General features: G+C 44.0%; 1 protein-coding gene across 5 annotated transcripts in view; it reads left to right on the forward strand.

Moving 5' to 3' along the window:
- Positions 1-2,690: 2,690 nt before the first annotated feature.
- DENND2B (DENN domain containing 2B) overlaps positions 2,691-19,161 on the forward strand; it is a 153,391-nt gene continuing 136,920 nt past the window's right edge. For 2 of the 5 annotated variants that reach the window (XM_042038727.1, XM_042038726.1), the window contains exon 1: positions 2,692-2,954. The gene's annotated coding sequence lies outside the window, so the exon portion shown is untranslated. Of the gene's footprint in view, positions 2,955-3,278; positions 3,678-19,161 lie in introns of those variants that run through there. The other 3 variants (XM_042038731.1, XM_042038729.1, XM_042038728.1) reach the window with 3 other exon arrangements.

Below are 19,161 nucleotides of genomic sequence, written 5' to 3' on the forward strand. Positions count from 1 at the left end.
CGGGGCAGCCCCTGCCGGGAGGCGGCCCCACGGAGGGCTGGGACCGGTCTTTGTTTTTCCCTTACGCCCGCGCCCTGCCCTAGGTAATGCAGGAGAGGCTGGCTTTCCTTGAAAGGGTCAGTGGGGTGCCCGGGTGCTGCCCCCCGGCTGTCCCCGCCGTGCGACAACGGGCAAGAGCCAAGAGAAGCTGGAGGTGCCCGGCCCCGCCGTGCCCCGTGGTCTTTGGCGGAAAGCGGTGCTCCCCGCGTGGTTTTTCTTTTAAACTTTCGCGGTACGAGATAACAGTGACAGTAGGTGGCGATGGCTGGCCGAGTGACGGGCGTGTGGGTCAGAGGGCAGAGCTGCACACTCGCGGCACCCGGTCCGCAAAGGAAAGCCCGTTCGCCCGGCTCGGGGAGGGAACCCGCGCAGAGCCTGGGCCCACTGCGAGCAGGATGTGCCAAACACGGCGGCTCGCTCCCTGGTAGCCGGGTCTGTCCCAGGAGGGCAGTGCCAGGCTGCAGTCACCGCTCGGAGTTACCAGAGCGGCTTGCGAAGTGGCTGTCAGTAGAGCCACTTCGAGCCTTCGCTAACCTCGTGTGCACCGAGGTGACGCTAGGAAAGGCAAAATAAGCACAGAATCTTTCTTTACGTGCAGTATGGCCAAGGTTAACATGGAGGCCCTGATCCTTCAAGTCCTTCATTTTTGTTGAGAGCTTTGTTAGTTGTAATCTCTTTGGCAAACAAGAAAAATAATCCTCTCCTAGTTTACATTTTGTTGTCATCTTCCAGTTGCTTAACCAGAGCAGCAGCCAGCCCCCGTAATAAACATACCCTTCACAGGCTGCTTGTTCATTAAAACATTGAAAGCCCCCATTCAGTGTTCAAATCCAGCTTAACTTTAAGTTTGGTCTCCTGTACTCAAAAGAAAATTTAGGCAAGCTGCTGGAGTGCTTGAGGTCTGGGGAACTGAAAGCAACATAAAAGGGGGAGAAAAATAATATTTGATAAAAGCAATGTTAGTGTGTTTGATGTGGTGGAGAAACAGCCAGAGCAGACTGCTTTCTGCTTAATTGGAAGTTGAACATCTTTGTTTGCATCATGCCTTGTTAGCAATGGTCTCCTGGAGAGGTGAGTGGGTTTGCTATGTTGCTGCTCTTGTGAAATATACTTGGAAAGGCCCTCCTATGTCGTTTTCATAACAAGGAGAGAAAACTGTGTTCATTTTTTATTCTTGCCAGGTACTTGTAGCAGTAGCTTGTTGTTCAGGAGGTAAATTATTCCTGTTGTGTTGAAATTTAAACTCCCACCATTTTTTGATGTTTGGTGACACAGTACTCCTTTTGCAGCTGAGTAAATACATCTGTCCCAAGAAGGCTGACAGCTGAAATAGCTTTTGCTTTGAAACACACATTCACATCAGAATCCAGATGAGAGTTACCCTTATTTCCTGTACATTCATTCTTTTGAAATATAATGGAGGTTTGTGAAATGCTGGGCATTTCCACCAGATTCCTTGTTGCGTGGGATGATGGATCAGAATATCTGAAGACAATGTATTTCATTTTTCTGATGAGGTGGCAAAAGCCAAGAATAATTTATCCTGAGCACTTGATTCTGGGTTCAGAGAAGTATCCCTGTTGTAGGAAAGATCATGAGCATTTACCTAATGCTGAATACTATTTTGCTTCCATTTCAGTCACAGGAAAGAAAGTCAGCAAGTGCTTAAAATTCCCAGAAATGTGAAGTGTTGGAATTTGTATTTCAAGCTACAGAACACACATGTTGCTCTTTATTTTTCCTCTGTACCTAGTATAATTTGGTTAATCTATTGTGAAGTGACTTGTTTTATAAATGCCTACATAATACTTCAAGATCTAGGAGCAGTCTTTGTATTGCTATATTCATGGTCCTGCTAACAGTTAGCACACTGCCTCTTCTGTATTATTTTATATCAAATGTTTTGGGTGGGTTTCTCATCTGCCAAACCATCAGAAGTCGTGGACACGTGTGCCAGGGAGGTCCACACGGTGCTGTTGGTGGCCTGTGCGGAAAATAAGCCATGCAGGGACTTTCTTCACCTCTGGTACGCACGATGCCCTGGGGGGCCCTGGCTGGGCCGTGCCAGCGAGCGGGACACCTCAGAGCATTCTGCATTGCTGCCAGGAGGCGCTTCCAGGAGCGCTGGATCTGAACCAAGGTACCCGGCATGAAGTTCAGAGGCACGCCGCTGCCTCCCTCGTTCTCCACAGGTGCTGTTTTAGTGGGAGCTACCCCATGGAGCTCGGGAAAGGCCCGGGAGCTCCCTGGTTCGTAGCTCCCTAGTGGGAGCCATCTGCCCCGCGCCTGGCGCAGGAAGCGCGCTTCCCGCACTCCTCCTTCCTTCCGCTCTGCCCCGCAAGCGGCTCCGCGCCCAGAGGAGCCCAGGGCTCGTCGTGTTTTAAATAAAAACCAAGCGGTATCGCCCCTCCGGGGTAGAGCGAGGAGGAAGGCTGTCAGCTGGGGAGCTCAGTCCTCCCCTCCTCCTCCTCCTGTGCCCATCATATCTCCCCACCGACCGGCCGGCCGGCCCTGCCTGGCTGCTCCCCTCCCTCCCGCCTGTCCGGGACTTGGGTTTGGGGCTGGGGGGGGCGGCGCCCACCCGTCCCCGGGGCCGGGGCCGAGCGCTGCCGGCGGGAGCGGTGGCTCGGCAGCCCGGGGCTGCAGCCCGGGGCGGACTGCGCTGCGCTGGGGGAGCAGGTTTCTTTGTTGGCTGCCGGGTGACTGGTTCCCATTAATCTCCCGCACTGGCCGTGGCCGTCTCCACTTCCTGCCTTTGCATACTTCTCTCTCCCTCGATCTCAGTCCCTTCCCACCCCCTTCCCTCCCCCCTTTCTTTCCCTCTTCCCAGCTTCTCCAAAAAAGCTACAATCGCCCGGGCTGCGGGACGGGGGCTGCAGGCGGCCGGCGGAGGGAGCGCATCCCTGCGCACCTCGGTAAGGGCCGGGGAGCCGCGCTGCCGGGCGGTGGTCGCCTCTGGGGACCAGGGCAGGGGAGCGGGACTGGGGGGAGAAATTATCGGTCGTGCTCCGAGTGGCCATCCCTGCGCGGCGAGAGCCTCCCGCGAGCGGGGCGGGCCGGGGATGCGCGGCGGCGGCGGGGGCTCGCCGGGCGCTGCGGGTCCCCGGACCGCGGAGCCCCGCGGCAGCGGAGCCGCCGGAGGCCGTGCCGGTGCGGGCTGGCCCCGCGATCGTTGCGGGAACCCTGCCCTGCCCCGGGGGAGCGCAGATGGGCGGAGGATCCTTGCGCACGGGCGGAGCGGGGACTCGGCGCTCCCGCGCTGGTGCCGCCGCCGCGCCTCGCGGGACGCTGCTTTTTACGTGGGTGGCGAGGGCAGGGGCACCGCAGAGGGACAGAGCCCTCGGGACCACTTCGGCCGGAACGGGGTAACTCCAACCCGACTGGGGAGCCAGCGCGCCGAGCGTGGGGCTCTCAGCTGGGGGAGACGGGGAGCTGCGGCACTTCTCTTCCTTTCCAATGCCCGCTCGCATCGTCGGTCCAGCCGGCTGCGGTGTTTGCGTGCGTGTTGAGAAGAGTAGAGGAGCCACCTGGACTCCGGCGGAAGACTTCGGGATCCCAGGACAGATTTGGCTGAAGAGCTAAGGGAGTTCTGCAGCAGTTCACTTGGTGGGAAAATCAGATGTCCTGCTCTTGGCTTGGTACCAAACGTTTGCATTACTAAGGTCACTGCAATCAAAGAGTAGCGGTTACATACGAGAGAGCTTTCTTGTGTTTACTCCAGTTTTATCAGTCCAATGTACTCTGAATTTAGTAGTTAAGTTGAATGAAGCTGGGTGCATAGTATTACTGTATGGAGTATGCCAGTAGTAGTGTTTTCTACACCCTGCACTGACTTGGGGAATAGGTTTTCTTTCATTTCTATGCTGGCTAGTTAGACTTTAACTTCAGACATATATTAAATAATCCAATAAAAATATCTAGACTGCTCAAAACCTGTGGAAGACGAAGGATGAAACTGTTAGTTGTAGACTGGTTTTTGATGATAGGATGGGTTGAAGGGAGGTTGATTTGCCTTTAAGACTTAAGAATGTTTTGTTTATACATGATTAATTTATAGTCGGTGGATTAAAATATTCCATATAGTGGAAGGGTAAGTTAACAGGGCAAAGGTAAGAGTATCATGCATTTAAGGTGACATTTGAGGAAATAATTTACATTTTAGGAGCACCAAAATTTAAGTTTCATTGGGGTGATCAGGTTATGCAGGTGAACTAGTGGAGATATGTTACCAAGTTGACATGTAAGAGTAAGATTTATGAGTTTGATCATTCATTTCCCTCTTGCTTTAAGTTTAAAGTAAAACTGCAACACATTTAAAGCAATGGTGATGACTTCATCAAGTTAGCATGAGTTATAGTAAAGCACCTTTTAAAGTTAGCTACAGTCTCTCCATGTTAACGAGACAGACGTGGAACTGATATTTGCTTCTGGGGTGGAACCAGTATCCTCAGAGAGTATGGAGTGAGGAAAGAGGCTTTTGGGCAGAGCTGGTAGGGATGGTGGTGCTGGGCCTCACTGGGGCATGGAGTCTGTCCTGCTCCTAAAAGTATGTAGCATGTATTTTCCTCTTGTGAGCAGAAATAAGAGAGACCTGCCTGGCTTGGCTTTCTGCTGCTTCCTTCAGGGTGCTAAACTCCCCCAGCCAGCTTGTGCAGCATAGTCACTGCCCTTCCTGGCTCAGGGGAGGGGGAGAGGTGCCTTCTGTCCTCTCCTACCCCTGCAGCATGATTGTGCTGTGGCTGCCAGAATGTGCTCCAAGAAGCTCAGGATCAAGCATTGCTCTTTCCCTTTAGCAAGTGACTTAAGATACATTGTAGCTCTTTAAGGAGTGTGTGACCCCTTATTATTGGTGACCCTGTAAACCATTGTGTAATCTGTTGACTGTAACATACCATGCCAATTTATTCTTGGTTGGGAATTCTTGCCAAGGACTTGATGGAATAGCATGATTTTATCCACTTTATTGTTTTCATTGTGTTTCATAAACATCTAAGACCCTCTGGGAAGAATCACTGGGGCGGCTGGGCCTCCTTTTTCTAATTGCTGGTTAAATAAATGTTGCCAGTTAAAAAAAAAATTGAAGTGGTATGCAGGATCTCAGAATGCCTGGAACTGCTAAACACTCATGTTTAGGAAGCAGGACTATTTTTAGTGTAGGGGCATTTAAAGAAATGATACAAGCCCCTTGTGAAGAGGTCACTGTGAAGTACGCTGAAGAGCCTGCTTTTAACTGGAAAGCAAACCCAAGTTTCCCACAGCTGAGTAAAGCAAAAGATTCGTGTTTCCCCACTTAACTGAAGAGGGACAGGATGGATTTTTTTTGTTAGTTTACAGTAGTGGGAGTGAGGAGGCCCAAATTCTTATCATACAATGACAACAACAACAAAAATCCTGGTCTTAATGACACCTTTGCCTTTCTGATTTCCTCTAGTGACTATCTGCAATGGAGATGTAGGACTGAAAGGCATTTAACACTTTGGGAGTGTGGCTGGGAACTGGCAGCTGAGAATATGGTGTATCCCTTGGGATCTGTGTTTGTGGGAGTTCAAATGTCTCTTGAATGGATCCATGGTTGCCATCCTTGTCTATACCTAGAAGAACAGGGATAAAACTAGAAAAGAAAAGAGCATGTGTGTTGAGAACTCCAGGTGATTTGAGATCCTAAATCAGTTCTGAATATGGGACTGAGGTTGCCAGATAAATTACTGTGAATCCAGAGAAGTCTTTCCTCAGTTCATCTGCCTGAGAAATGGAAGTCCTTGCTTTGGATGGCTTAAAAGAATGTGGTTTAGGTCAAAGTTACCACTGTGTGCTACAAACATCATATCGTCTATGAGGTCTTGAGTAATCTAGCTATGTCTAATATAACCCAGGCTCCTGCAGGGCAGAGGACCAGCATCTGGGCTGATCAGACTTTCAAAATGTACCAAATGATAGCGGAGTTGATTTTTGGTCCAAACTTCATCCATGTCTTGTTTAGAATAGGTTTAGATTAAGAATTTGGGATTTTCCTTTTTTTTTCTTTTCCTATTGCTGAGTGCCATGTGTGTTAGTCTTGTCTGTGTGCTGTAAAGTGTGTGCAACTGTTGCTTTTCAGATTTTTTGGTCTGCAGTTGCGATTTAGTTGGCAGTGCAGATAGAGACAAGTTTGGGGAACTGAATCCAAATATTTACATTCTCAATTTGGCGTAGTTTTTGTGCTTGTAAACATTCTTAGTCAAATTGAACTTTGGTGAGGTTGTAAGTGGCTTTGCCAAACCTTGGAGAGTCACACCCTACAAGACCTGAAATTCCTCCTTTTGGGGAGAGTTTTGGATATGCTTTTTGGGTGTACATACATCAGCTGAGAATTAGTACTCATCATTTTCACCCCTTATTCGATTGCAAAATCTTTTCCTGTTTGTTGCTTTATTTTTTTATGTAGAAATGTCTCATGCTGGTGAGCTGTATCAAGTTAAATGTCATGGAGGAGAAGTCCTGCCCACTTATGAGGTCCTGTGCAGATTCTGTAAATCCTGGTCTCCTATGCTGCTCTAGACCTCTGCCCTGGTAGAGAGGGACCATGGTGGAAATTCCCCTCTCTCTGTAGCTACTGTTTTCCTGGTCCTTGACGTTTCGTTGTGCAGAAGTTTAAGGACTGATCTGAGCAATGGGGATACTTGCTTATGGAGTTTTAGATTTAAATCCTCATTAATGTAGGCTTTGAACAGCTGTCGGATTTTGTTAGAAACTTTTTATTCACTGAGGACCGAGCCTGAAAGATGTATTCTCTCTTAGCAGTTGAACTTCTGAAGTCAACACTACTACAAACTGTAGGGATTGGGATTAGCTACTACATTAACACTTTGTGGCCGAACCACCCTCTTGTGTGGGGATGCCTTCCTATTTTGGGCTGTTGCTGATAATCGGAGTTTGCAGTTAGGATAGTTTAGTTGCAGAGAGCTGGAGACTATTCTAGGATAGAGGTGACTGCGTTGCAGTGAGTTACAGTAAGAGTTCCTACTCGTCAGCTGAGGTCTGGAGCTTTGAGTCTGGACTGCCTTAGCTTAATCCATGGTAAACATGTTTAGAGTAATGTAACTTGTTCTCCATCTGGAGTGTATCCTCAGATAGTTAAAGCTGTTCAGGGAAATGAATGGTCTAATTCATACAGACAGTGCTTTTGCTACATTCTGCTGTGAGCTTCTGACCTTGGAGATGTGCTTGGTAGGTTGAGGAACACAGGACAAGAGTAAGGTGTTCATTTTTAGTGCCACCTTCCACCATTCTTTGAAGATATGTTTGTTTGAGCTGTGTGTGTAGGCTGAAAAGCTGTCAGCTGCTGCAGTGTAGTTGAGAATTCAGTGAACTTGTGCAAATGGAGAAGTCCTTAAGGACACAGGGAAAGCACAGTGAGTTTCTGTCAGAAGTGCACCCTGTGTGTGTTCACACACAGAGGAACGGGGTGTTATTTCAGTTTGAGTATATCTGTCTCCTAATTGCTCTTTAAAATGAAGATGTAAGAATGCTTAATGTGTTAACATTTAGTGTTAGGACTGGTGCCAACACAGGAAACCAGGTCTTTGAGTTGAAACTTTTAACATTATTCTCTAACTCCCACGTTATTAAAAACAGTCACTGCATAAAGTTTTAAAGCCGTAATTAATTTTATCATTTTGATGAGGTTGTCACACTGAATTACTGGTTTACATTTTTTCCCTTAGGAAAAAGATTAGTTGTCTTCATGGGACACCCAGTCACAATCACAGGGGACAGATGCTAACTGACTAGCACTGTGCAGAGCACTCTGCTCAGCCTGCTATTCCGAGTATTAGGGCAGAGACCAAAGACTTTGGGAGGGCCGGCCTGGAAGATCTTGCAACCCTTCTTCAGTGAGGAGCAGATGTTCCAGACACTGACTCTGCTCATTGTTCTGGGAAGTCCTTCAAGTTAGGAGAGGAATCTGTCTCTTGACATTTTTGCTTTCAACATCGTTATTACTTGAGGGAGTACAAATAGTTTTTGCAATATGGGGTGAAATTAATGAGGAGTTCTAATGATTTTGATCCTTTGTCCTGATGAAAACTCCTATCACTTGGAGTCACAGGAAAGGGCCTAAAGTCATGTTTCTTTTTATGTGGGCACAACATACTAAAGAGAAATGGGACATATTGACTGACTCACTGTGTGTGAAAGTGCTTCTCATTTGTGCTACAGGATTGTAAGGATTGAAGTTTCCAGTTTCCCTTATACCTTAATCCTGGCTCTAGGCTCACAAGATCTGTTATCCAGTGTTGCTCAAATGAGCCTTATGAGCCAGGAATATTGTTTTGAAGATATGGCAAATGGGTAAAGTGCAAAAGCTTACCAAATAATCAGCAAGCTCTGATTATTTCCATTGTTAAGTTGCAAATTGGGCTGCAGTTCCATACCATAGCTTGCATTTTACTGCCTGCTATATCCCTGCTATACTGTTAACTTAATCTTTGAGCAGAACATCACCTCTGCCACTCAAACTGCGTAAGACATGACTGACTTGAAAGAAAGGTGAGATCAGGATAGGAAAGGAAAGAAAGGGATCATAAAGAGGAGGCGTAAAATCATCTGCACCTGCCTGGCAGCTGTTTGTAAACATTACTTACTTAACAATCTCCAAAACTCTTAAAACGGCATTCAGTTCTCATCAATACAATTTGTGCAGCTTTAGTTTAGTGTGCAGATTTCCGTTAGTGTTTTATGGATGTATCTATCACCATTTCTCCTGTGGAAGTGAGTAAATATCTGGAATTATTTCATTGTAATTCAGGGAAAAACAAGGACAAGCACAGGGAGCTCATACTGTCTCCTTCTTGTCACCTGTCTTGTCTGAAAGCCCTTGTGACACTCAGGGGTACTTGCAAGATTTAATGGCACAACCGTGGTTGTCTGATTTTGTTAATATCCATCCTCAGGGTATCCTCCAAGCCTCCCTGCCTGCTTTCACAGGTGCTGTACTTCAGCTCTTCCCTTCCCAGTGCTAAGGATTGGTGCAGAGGTGTTTCCTGCTGTAGGATTGGCTCAGTGTTTACTAGCCTCTGAAGCAGCACCTTGAGCAGAACTCTTTGAGGCTCTTGCTGCTGTAGTTGTAGAGCAGCTGGCAGAGGAACTGCTCTTTCTCTTCATAGGTTTCCATGGGCCTGGGAAGTGAAGGGGGATGTTGCCAGGTGGCAGAGCTACTTTCTCATCTAGTGCCAAGGTGAGCTGGGGATAATTGTCATTTGCCTGCTCTGCTTTTCCTGGGGCTGCGTAACTTGGATAGCACAGGTAACTCTCCAGAAAAAATAAATTCAGGAGAGGCAGGGGCTCTCAGACTCTTGCCATTTTTCCCATAAGTAAGGCTTCATCTAAACCTCTGCGCTTTGGGGAAAGTTGCCTGTTAGCTTCCAGGGAAGTGTTGGAAATTCTTTTCTCTTTCTTGTGCTGCTTTTCTTCTTTCTCCTTTTAGCCCTTAGCTCCCCTCTAAAAGCATTCCTAGCCCAGCAGCTGGGCTGTAATAAACTCTGTGTGTGCCATACTCTCTACTTGTACTGCTGCATCCAAGCTGCAGATGGAAGTGAGACCTATGTTTTGTGGACGCCACTTCTACTGTGGCTTGGGATTTGTTAGGCCCTAGAAAGGGGATAAATGGTGACAGATTCTTCATCCACCTGTGAGCATTGAGGCTTCTTGTCTGTCATAGACAGTCTGTGATAGCAGCTACTCAAGCTGCTGGTGATATATTTCTGTGCTTGCCTGTTGTTCTGATATTGACATTTTTATTTAGTGGAATGCCAAGAGAGGAATCAGATTGTGCTTTGCACTGTTAAAGAGTATCACATAGGATTTGATTGTGATTTCAGCTTTAATTCTGTCACTGTTTGCAATTGAGTTGTCTCCCTGTGAAACAGTTATCTGTGAGCTGGAGAAACCAACAGAGAAGTTGGTGAAAGTTCAGCTAAGGCAGTGTCTCCCAAACAAAGCAGTAAGAGAACCATGAAGTTTTTAGTGACAGGCACATTCTCCAGAGAGAAAATAACAGTGGAAGGTAAAAAGTTCTGGTGGACATACACTGTCTACCTATCCACCTCCAGGAAATTGCATCTGGAGGGGGGAATATGGCTGAGGGGAAGTGTGTGTCTTATCTTTTCAGTTGTGTAGATCATTGTATATTGTGATATTTCTGGCAACTGAAAAATGACAGGGGTTAATACCTAGCTTAAAAGCACAGCCTGTGAGAAAGATGGGAGAAGTTTCTTGCTGCTCTGAGTGAAGCCAGCTTCTTTTGAAGACTAATGGTTCAAATTCAATCCATTATCATTATTTTTAGCAGAGAGCATTATTATGTACAGAGGACATATTATGAACCTGACTGATTTTTGGCATGCTAGTGTTGACCCAGAACTGCTGTGGGTAGACTGATATGACAGAGGGAAGAATCTCACCTATTCTTAAACCTGGAGAGACAGTAGAATGTTTTGCTCTGTAGAACTGTAGCTGAGTTACTGGACTTGGAGGTGTGCTCTGGAAGCAGGACAATTAAGGTTAGTGGCATATTCATGTGAGAAATTCAAATAAGTAATGCATATTCATGAGCCTATGGATAATGGATAAAACAGCAGGAATCCAGCCCTGGAGAGCCTAGCGCTTTGTCTTGGACTAAAAGCTTCCTTTTCCCCTTCCCATGTGCTTTGCAGCAGGACAGGCTGGCAGGCACAGTTGCCTGTCCAGCCCAGACAAATGTAGCGGGAAGGTCAGCTGGGGTGGAGACCACACAGAGCAGCTGGTTTGGACCAGGTGAATTATCCCAGCAGTGTCTGCTCACCTCTTCCTCACCTGGCACTGTAGTTCTGGCTGTTACTTTCCAAATTGTTTCTGAACCTCTTTTTTTTTTTTAAGTTTCCCCTCCTAGTTAGGCAAAGAGTAAAGGGCAAGTACATGTTAAGTGGTTTTTGTTTGTTTGTTTGTTTGTTTTGGGTTGGTTTTTTTTGGAACACTTAAGATGACCCTAAATATTGCATGGTCAGTGAGAGACATTTTGATCCAGGATTCATTGACATAAATGAGATTTTATATATATATATATGTGTGTGTGTTTTTGTTTTCAATACACAGTTAAGACATATGTCCGTAACTTCTACAAACTGAGTGGAGTATTCCTAAAACTGGGACTAATGGAGATATGTTATTTTCATCTCTAGGCTTTATCATGTGGATTTAAAAATCTGAATGATGAGGGCCTCTGAATCAAACTAGGATTAGTGGTTTCTGGAGTAGGGCAAATGACAATAAAACCCGGGAGCTGAATTCAGATAGTAGCAGAAAGATGATGAGCTATAGCAGCAGAGTAGCATCTTTCATTTGTAAATGTAAAAGCTCTTAACGAAATGGGAACAAATGAATAAAAGAGTACATCTGACTTTAGGAGATGAGGGAAACATCAGCACAGATGAGGATCAGGAAGGTAATTCTGGGAACAGATAAACCCTTTTTTTCTTCATTTTTGGTGTCTTAGGAAAATCAGAAATATATTGTGAGGCAAAACATTTTCTTTCATATTGAACTACAGGTACCCAGAGTAGTGCTTTTGAGATGACAATATTGCTGCTGCCCTTCAGTGGTTCAAAAGGCTTTATTTTATTTTTTCCCCCATGCAGAATGTGATTTCAAGTGAAGTTACTTTTCTTCAAAATTTGTATGATCAGCTGGTGAGACTAGCAGGAGGCTTTTAATACCATGTTTCTTAACTACGTAATCTCAAATATTTATTAATGGACTAACGTATCTTTAGAGAGATGATGTTAATACTTCTTTTTTTCTTGAAAAGGACGAGTTCTTCTGTCTCTGCTTATGTTTAATTTTTGAGACTTAGTCATAACCATTATGTCTGGTTACAAGGAGGCAGTTATTTTGTATCTACCATTCCCATCCTTCCCCCCCCCATTATAAACCTGTGCCAAAAGGCAAAATACTTTCTGGTATATCAGTGTGCAGCTCGGGTTTACATCTTATGTAGAGTATATTTATCATGACCATTCAAAAGTTATTAATTTACCCATTTTATTTCACAAATATTTCAAATAGAGCTTTCTGTACGTGGATTAAATTAGCCCTTTTTATGGATGGAAGCAGAGGTTTGCTTTGATACACAAGTTATCACATCAGATGTTTCAATTATCCCTAAACTTCATTTTGACCAGGGAGTGGAGGACATATAGACCCTTTCTGCCTTCACAGTTTCTGATCTTTATTTAAAAGTCCTCAGCTCTCTATAAAGACTTAACTAGGTTAGATTCAAACAGAACAAAAAATGCTCTGCCTTTTTGTACAGCCCTGCTGAGATTTTGTAAGTCACTTATGATAGTTAGATGCTCATTTTCCATTAAAGTCAGTTTGAACCAAATACAAAAATCCTCAGTGTGGCTTTGGACTAATTGTTTAACAATAAAACATCCACATGTTCCTCTTAGAGGGAACTCAGGATCTTCACATTAGGAATGTGCAAGCAGAAGGCAGCAACTTATTGTTTCAGTGTTTTCCTTGTACTAACGATACTTCTACATGTCTGTATATATCTATTGAAGCAGAAAAGTGCCTCTTTCTTAAAACAATTTGGCCCAATAATAACTAGTGTTCTTCTGTTCTCACACTTGGACGGAAACAGGTTTGCTCTATAATGCTGGTGTTTCCATACTTTCCTCCCTTTTATTTTTAACTACTCTGGGAATAATCACCCATGAGGAAGAGCATGTTGATCATTCTCCAAGAGAGAATAATTTATTTTTCATAACAACTAAGTACAATGTCTGTGGAAAGAAAGAAATCTGAGTAAAGAGTTACTACCTGGCAAATCTCTTGTCCAGTTTCTGCTTTTTTGCTCACTCATTCAGAGGTCCTCTTAGTCATTCCATTACCTGGAACCTCAGTTTCCCAGTGCATTTGTAAAGCAATAAATGATATTGCTTCATATATTCCTGGGATCTGTACATTAAAGAAGCAGAAGTTACCAGATGTTTGTATTAAGCTGTTTTTTATGATACATACCTTTGCAGTTTGCTGCATTTCTTTTGGAAAGGTTGTGATGGGCTGAAATTGCACTCTGAAGGGTGGTAGCAATTTCCCTGTACAGTTTCAGTGAGCCTGAGCAGTGCACGTGGCTTGGGGAACTCTGAACTTGGGAAGGCTGAAACTCGTGTTTGTTCTGCACCGACACCTCTGGCCAAGCAAAGAAAAGGTGTTGACGTTGGAAGGAGCTGCAGCTCTGCTCCCTCGCCAAGTATGAGGTGAAGCCCTGAAGGAAGGAATTGCAATGATGTGTGACCCAGCAAAGGGTATTCAAGACTACTCCCTCTGAGTAGCTGGACCCTCCAAGGCACAGGAGGACTCACCATTTGCCAGCCAGGCACTCTTGTGAGAGGCTCAAAGCATACAGGTTTTATAGGCCTGTTAAAGCTGCACTGTGCAAGATGCTACTTTTTGTGATGCAGCAGGATTTCTGACTTTTCTTTTTCTCCTCACATTTTCCATTGTCCAGGAGCTGTAGCATCTATTGGGTTACACTTTCATTTAAACAAAATGCTACCAATATGCTTACACTTAAATGTGCTACATAAATACCTTATTTTACTGCTTTATTAAATGTGTAACAAATCTGTTTGGCAGCCACCTAATAGGAAATGGTGTATAGGTCTCTCTTGCACATTTACTGGGCTCTAAAGTTTTCAGGTTTAGGTTAAATTGGGTTTTAGATATCACTTTCTTTGAGAAAACTTTTCAAACAACCTTATTTCTTTCTCAGTCCTTTGGATTCTGTAGGGACTCTCTTAGTTTTTTATTCATGCTGACTGTTATTGACTTGAGTCCCCCTGAAGCAAACCTTGCTGCAACTTTTTCAAATTTCACTTTTGTGTAAATGGATTGCATTTGGGTCAAATTTTTTAAAGTTATATGCATAAAATACAATAGGGGGAGAATAAGCAGGTAACAGGAGATTTGTTTACATCCTCAGCTGTGCTTTGGTTTCACTGTGTCTTTTTACAGATGTTTGGTACCACAGCTGCCAGTTTTCCTCTGTCGTGGAGGGGATGCAGGCTGGAGAAGTGAACTGCTCTCTTTTCCTCCCCCAGTATTTTTTCTGGTCCTTTATTACACTCATGTTGACATTTCCACAGAGCTTGGAGCACAAGCTGAGTTAGCCAATCTTTCATGACAGCACTTTATTGTAATTACCAAAAGTTTCTTTCAGTACCATACTAGATTTGTTGCTACTCTGGAAACTCTCCTTTCCTTGTAAACTGATGGTGGGAGATAGTTTCATCAGGAGACCAGGCTGGCTGGCAATTTCTGGCTCAGATGGAGCAAGAAGGAACATTAAAGGGACAGAAAATGCTTTCAACTTGTGTATGATGAGGCTGAATGGAGGTGATTTAGTATACTGGCTGCTTGTTTTCCTCAGAGCTCTTCTCTGTCCTAAGGGAATCCCTCCTGCAAAGTCTCCTTGGTTTAGGCAGTTAGTGACCTACCCCTGGCCCCACAGCTGCTCCATCCTCAGGCGGTTTGGGCATGTCTTTACACTGGGCCAAATGCCAATTGCATATTTGGAACTGAAACCCCATCTGGGTTTTTGTGTTTTTTTTTTTTTTTTTTTTTTTTAAGCCAGAAAAAGAAATCTTGAAAATGTGTCTGTTTTTTGTATTTTGCAAAGGATGTTGTTCACAATAAGGGTGATGGAAGTCTAAACCTTGAACTACAGTAACACATTTGCATTTTGCTGAGGTAACTCAAGTATTTAAGTGCATGCAAACAGCATGATACTGTGTTTCTTAGAAGAGGATTGTGAAGTAATGATAAAAACTCCCAACAAGGTGAAAGTAGACTTAAGGTCTTTCCAGTGGTTTTGTTTCCCATTTGGAAACCTGATCCATTGATTGTTTTCTCTACTGTGCTTAGTAGCAACAGCAAGTGAATTGAAAAGCAGGGACAAGCATCTGTTTTTCCATAGCTGATACTTAACGAGATCAGATTATATATCCTTCTGCAAGGCTGAGTGATGCCCAGTTGGTATCCCCCTGGGAGCGTAGTTGTAGGAAAATCAATGCCTTTAATACACTGGGTTTCTGCTCCACTTGTTTAGAAAGCTGCTCCTGGGGGCTCACTGCACAGCGAGGATCGTGCTCCTGGCTGGAATTTGCCATGACCACCTACAGTGCCCTTCCTTACTCTAAGACTGAATGTCAGTCTTTTCTGCAATGTTGTTTGAGAGACCAAAGAAGGAGAGTATCCAGCACCCCACTCCCCTGCTTCTCAGGGTATTTCTTACTCTACTTAATGTAAAAGGGTGAAAAAAATCCCAGTATGATAGTGTGTTACCCCTGTTTGAAGGAGCAGGATGACATTTTTCAGCAGGCTTGGAAGCAGTGTGGAATCTGCCTTTGAGCTAGGACTGGTGGCTTTGGCAAAGCAAGGCGTGTGATATGAGACTGGTTTTTGCAAGGTCCACTAAAACATTCTGACTAAACAGTTTCTCGTAGGCTAAACAGACTGGGCAAGGCTCATTCTATGGCCACAAGACCTACCAAGAGCCTGCTTGGTTCTGTGATTCAGGGTATGGCATCTGTCCCCTGACCAGAGAAGCTGAGAGCACAGTCCTCTTGGAGATCATGGTTTTCAAATGAGATCTGGATCAGGTGCTGGACTTAACACTTGTGCGTGTCTGTCCGAGGAGTCATTACATCTCTTGGATCAAAGCAATTGTTCAAGGCACTCTGACCTCACCAGAATGTAATAATGATTGCCCTGTATCACTAAAGTGTCATCTAAAGATAGCACAAGATCAGCCCACCAACACTGTTAAGCAATCACAAACAGTACAGATTAAGTTAGCCAGTAAATCAAACCAGGAAAACCCTCCCTTCTACCCTTACCATTGCCTATAAAGATTTGTTGCTTTTGACTCCTCCTTGGAAGATTACCTAATTTGGTAATATGAGCTATTTCTGACCAGTTTGGCATCAAGAGCAGGGTGCTATTTAAGTGTTTTTATTTTATTTTGGTTTACTGTGCTTTTGCCTCCACAAACTTCCCCTCTTGGTCTAAATGGATACAACAATACTTTTTCCTTTGCGGCCTTTATACTTCTGTGGCTTTGAGCTGTTAAGTGAGTATTATGTTTTGCTCCAGAAACGGCTGTATTCCAGCTGATGAAGCAATTTGAGAGTGCCCACATTTCACTATTTATTTTTCAAGGGTGTTGCAAGGTTTTTAATTGTTAAATGATTTGAAATTCTTCCTTGAGGAATATCCTATGACTTGAAGCAGTGTTTAAGTAAAGGAAGGCATGAAGATGTTGCCTATATGTCTTTTAAAGTCTTTAGCTCATATTTGTGTAGGTCATAATACCTAGCTCTGATATAGCACTTTTCAATGCAATTCTCCAAAGTGCTTTGCAAAGCTGGATGGAGCCATTACTAGAGCTAATGAAAAGGTTTTGATTCAGTGAAGCATGATTAAAATATGCTGTTTTGCTTGTGCTGAACCCTTTCTGGAATTCATTTGATGCTGGGGGAGCTTCCTGAGGAGCCAGAGTGGTCTAAAGACCTAAATGAAACAGAAACAAACCCAGCAGTTGCTTTTTATGGGAGAATGGACATATCAGCACAACTGGCTTATTGTGCAACACAAGATTTTTGGTCTCATTCAAACATGAGATAAAAGATGTGGATATGGTAATGTCCTTGAATAATTTTAGCCAGTATCTCAATTTTGTAGGTTAAGAAATCAAAGTGGAGGAAAATAAAATTACTTGCATGACTGGAATTTCCCAAAATGCCAAAGATGGAGCTGGGGCTTTGAGTCTTCTGGCCACAAAGCTGCCTCTTTGATGCTTCACCATAGTTTAACAAGGCACTTGCTTTACCACTTTTGCATGAAAACCATCATTTCTAGAAATTAAAGTTCCAAACAAAGTGAAGTGTGTAGATAAATAATAACAGTGAATTTCTCCTGGTCAAAGAAAAGGCAAGTGAGGTCTAAGTTTAGTTTTAAGTGCTTATGCTGTAAATGAGAACAAAACATGAACAGTTTCACTGCTGATGTATTGCAATATATATGGAGTTTCTTGGAGTTTAGGAGCAGAAATGGAGCTGGAATTAATTTCCTCAGAAGTATAGAAAAATAAAATGGATTCCTGCTGTTTATCAGTGTCTCTAACAATATACCTGTTATGACATCATAGAATAGTTGACAAAAGGATAGTGAGATATACCTGTGGAAAGGTGGATTTCAACTTGAAATTTTTGAAGGTAATTGATCCAGCCAAGTACCACTCTGCTGCCCCACTCTTTGTTCAGGTCATCCTGGAAGACAATGCTTACTCTGCCGTGCTTTGCTGTTGTGAAGAGAAAACAAGGTACTGCCCTCAAGTCAGAAAAGGCCTTCCTCCAACAGTGGCAGAGATTCAATGCCCCATTTATTGTCTTGAGATTTTGTTTCATTGTTCCAGTTTGCAAAGCAGTCTCCAGAGGTTTCTAAAGTATGCATGAATAAGAGAGAGAAATGAACTCCTAGTTTCTTTTGGGAATTTTAGCTTGGAGACAGGCCTGTCTATCTAAACCCATCTCTTGTTCCTATGGGCTTTGGCAGGAATCTGGATGGCACAGCACCCTCCTACCTCATCTTCTGCTTTTTCTCTATACCTGCCTTCATTGTTCATGCCATGCTGTTTGTTAACAAGACCATGGTCTCCTCAGATGTTTTTTTTCCATTGGCTGCCTTTTATTACCTTTATTCATATTCCAGTGTTGTCTACAACCACCAGTTGGTGATTGAAGCCAGATTTCTTGGTCTTTCTACATGCATAAACTGTGTGTAAGCCGTAGCAAAGGTCCCTTTTTGATGTGAAAAAAGCAGATAGAAGAAGTGGGCAGGAAGCAGAGAAATACATGTTAACTTTGATTCATTTATTGGTAGTATACTAAAAAGTGGTCAAAGATGTCACTCACTAAAAATTCTCAGAGGTTGTGGGCTGACTGGGCTATAAGCAGGTTTATGCAGCACTGGTCTTGAAAAATTATGTATGGGAATCTTCATCACATATGGGAGAGAAGTTATGTTTATATCCCAGAATATAAATGAGATGCTAACTGGAACAGCTTTGTAGCGTGGAATGTCTCTCTTTCCTTCACAGCTTTACATAGTTCAGTGCTTCCCCTTCTTCATGTCCTCATGCCTAAAGAATGCAGACGAATAGCTGGAAAAGGTTTGTCTTAGTGCTGTCGGGTCATTAAGGTTCCTGGCCAAAATATATCCCTGACCTCCCTGGTCAGAGGAAATTTCATCAATGGCAATATTTTCACTGAGGCTTTAGCTCAGAGTGTCTCAGCTGTTGTGGATGAGGCCTGAGGGTGCTGAAGGGGAGAGATCAAAACCTGCTATAACTCTTCTTAAGAGTGTGTCTAGTGAAAACCTTTATGCATGAAATCATGCCTGCAGATGATACAGAGGGGCATTCCTCCTGTGTCTGTATTTTTGTAAAATTACAGGACACTTCCCATTAAAATCCTGGTAACTTAAGACGGGTCTGTTGGCATCTCCAGCTGCAGAAGTTCAACTCTTAGAAGGACCTGATCATCAGTTATGAACATGTGTAATTAACGGTGAACTGATTGTACCACAAATTTCAGAGCAAACTGCTTCCAACAAATCTATGTGTGTGGACATGAAGCATTTTCATTTTTCTGTAGAGGAGCAATTGGCTTTCTGCTGCTGAGATCATGCCTCCAGCAAGCTCTCTCTGAACTGGAGCTGTCTGCAGCCTTGCAGCACAAATGGACCGTAGCAGTGTGATCTGAGAGACTGTTTATGAAAAACACCGAACTGTTGTCAGGCTGGCATCAGGAGGAATGCTAATACCTGGTCAAGGAGAAACATCAAGAGCCAGGATGAATTCCAGCCAACAAACTGGAATTCTGCAGGAAGCAATACAAAAATCTTGTGGAATAGTCTATATTCTGCTCACATTACAGACAGCTGTTTCTATATATCTGAATATAATCAAGTACTCATAATAGACCATAGAATCCTTTAGGTTGGAAAAGGCCTCTAAGATCAGTGAATCCAACTGTTAACCCA

The sequence above is a fragment of the Corvus kubaryi genome, unplaced genomic scaffold (assembly GCF_017639235.1).
Source record: "Corvus kubaryi isolate FWS band 111438036 unplaced genomic scaffold, C.kubaryi_AGA036_p1.0 37392, whole genome shotgun sequence".
In the NCBI taxonomy this organism is placed as follows: Eukaryota; Metazoa; Chordata; class Aves; order Passeriformes; family Corvidae; genus Corvus; species Corvus kubaryi.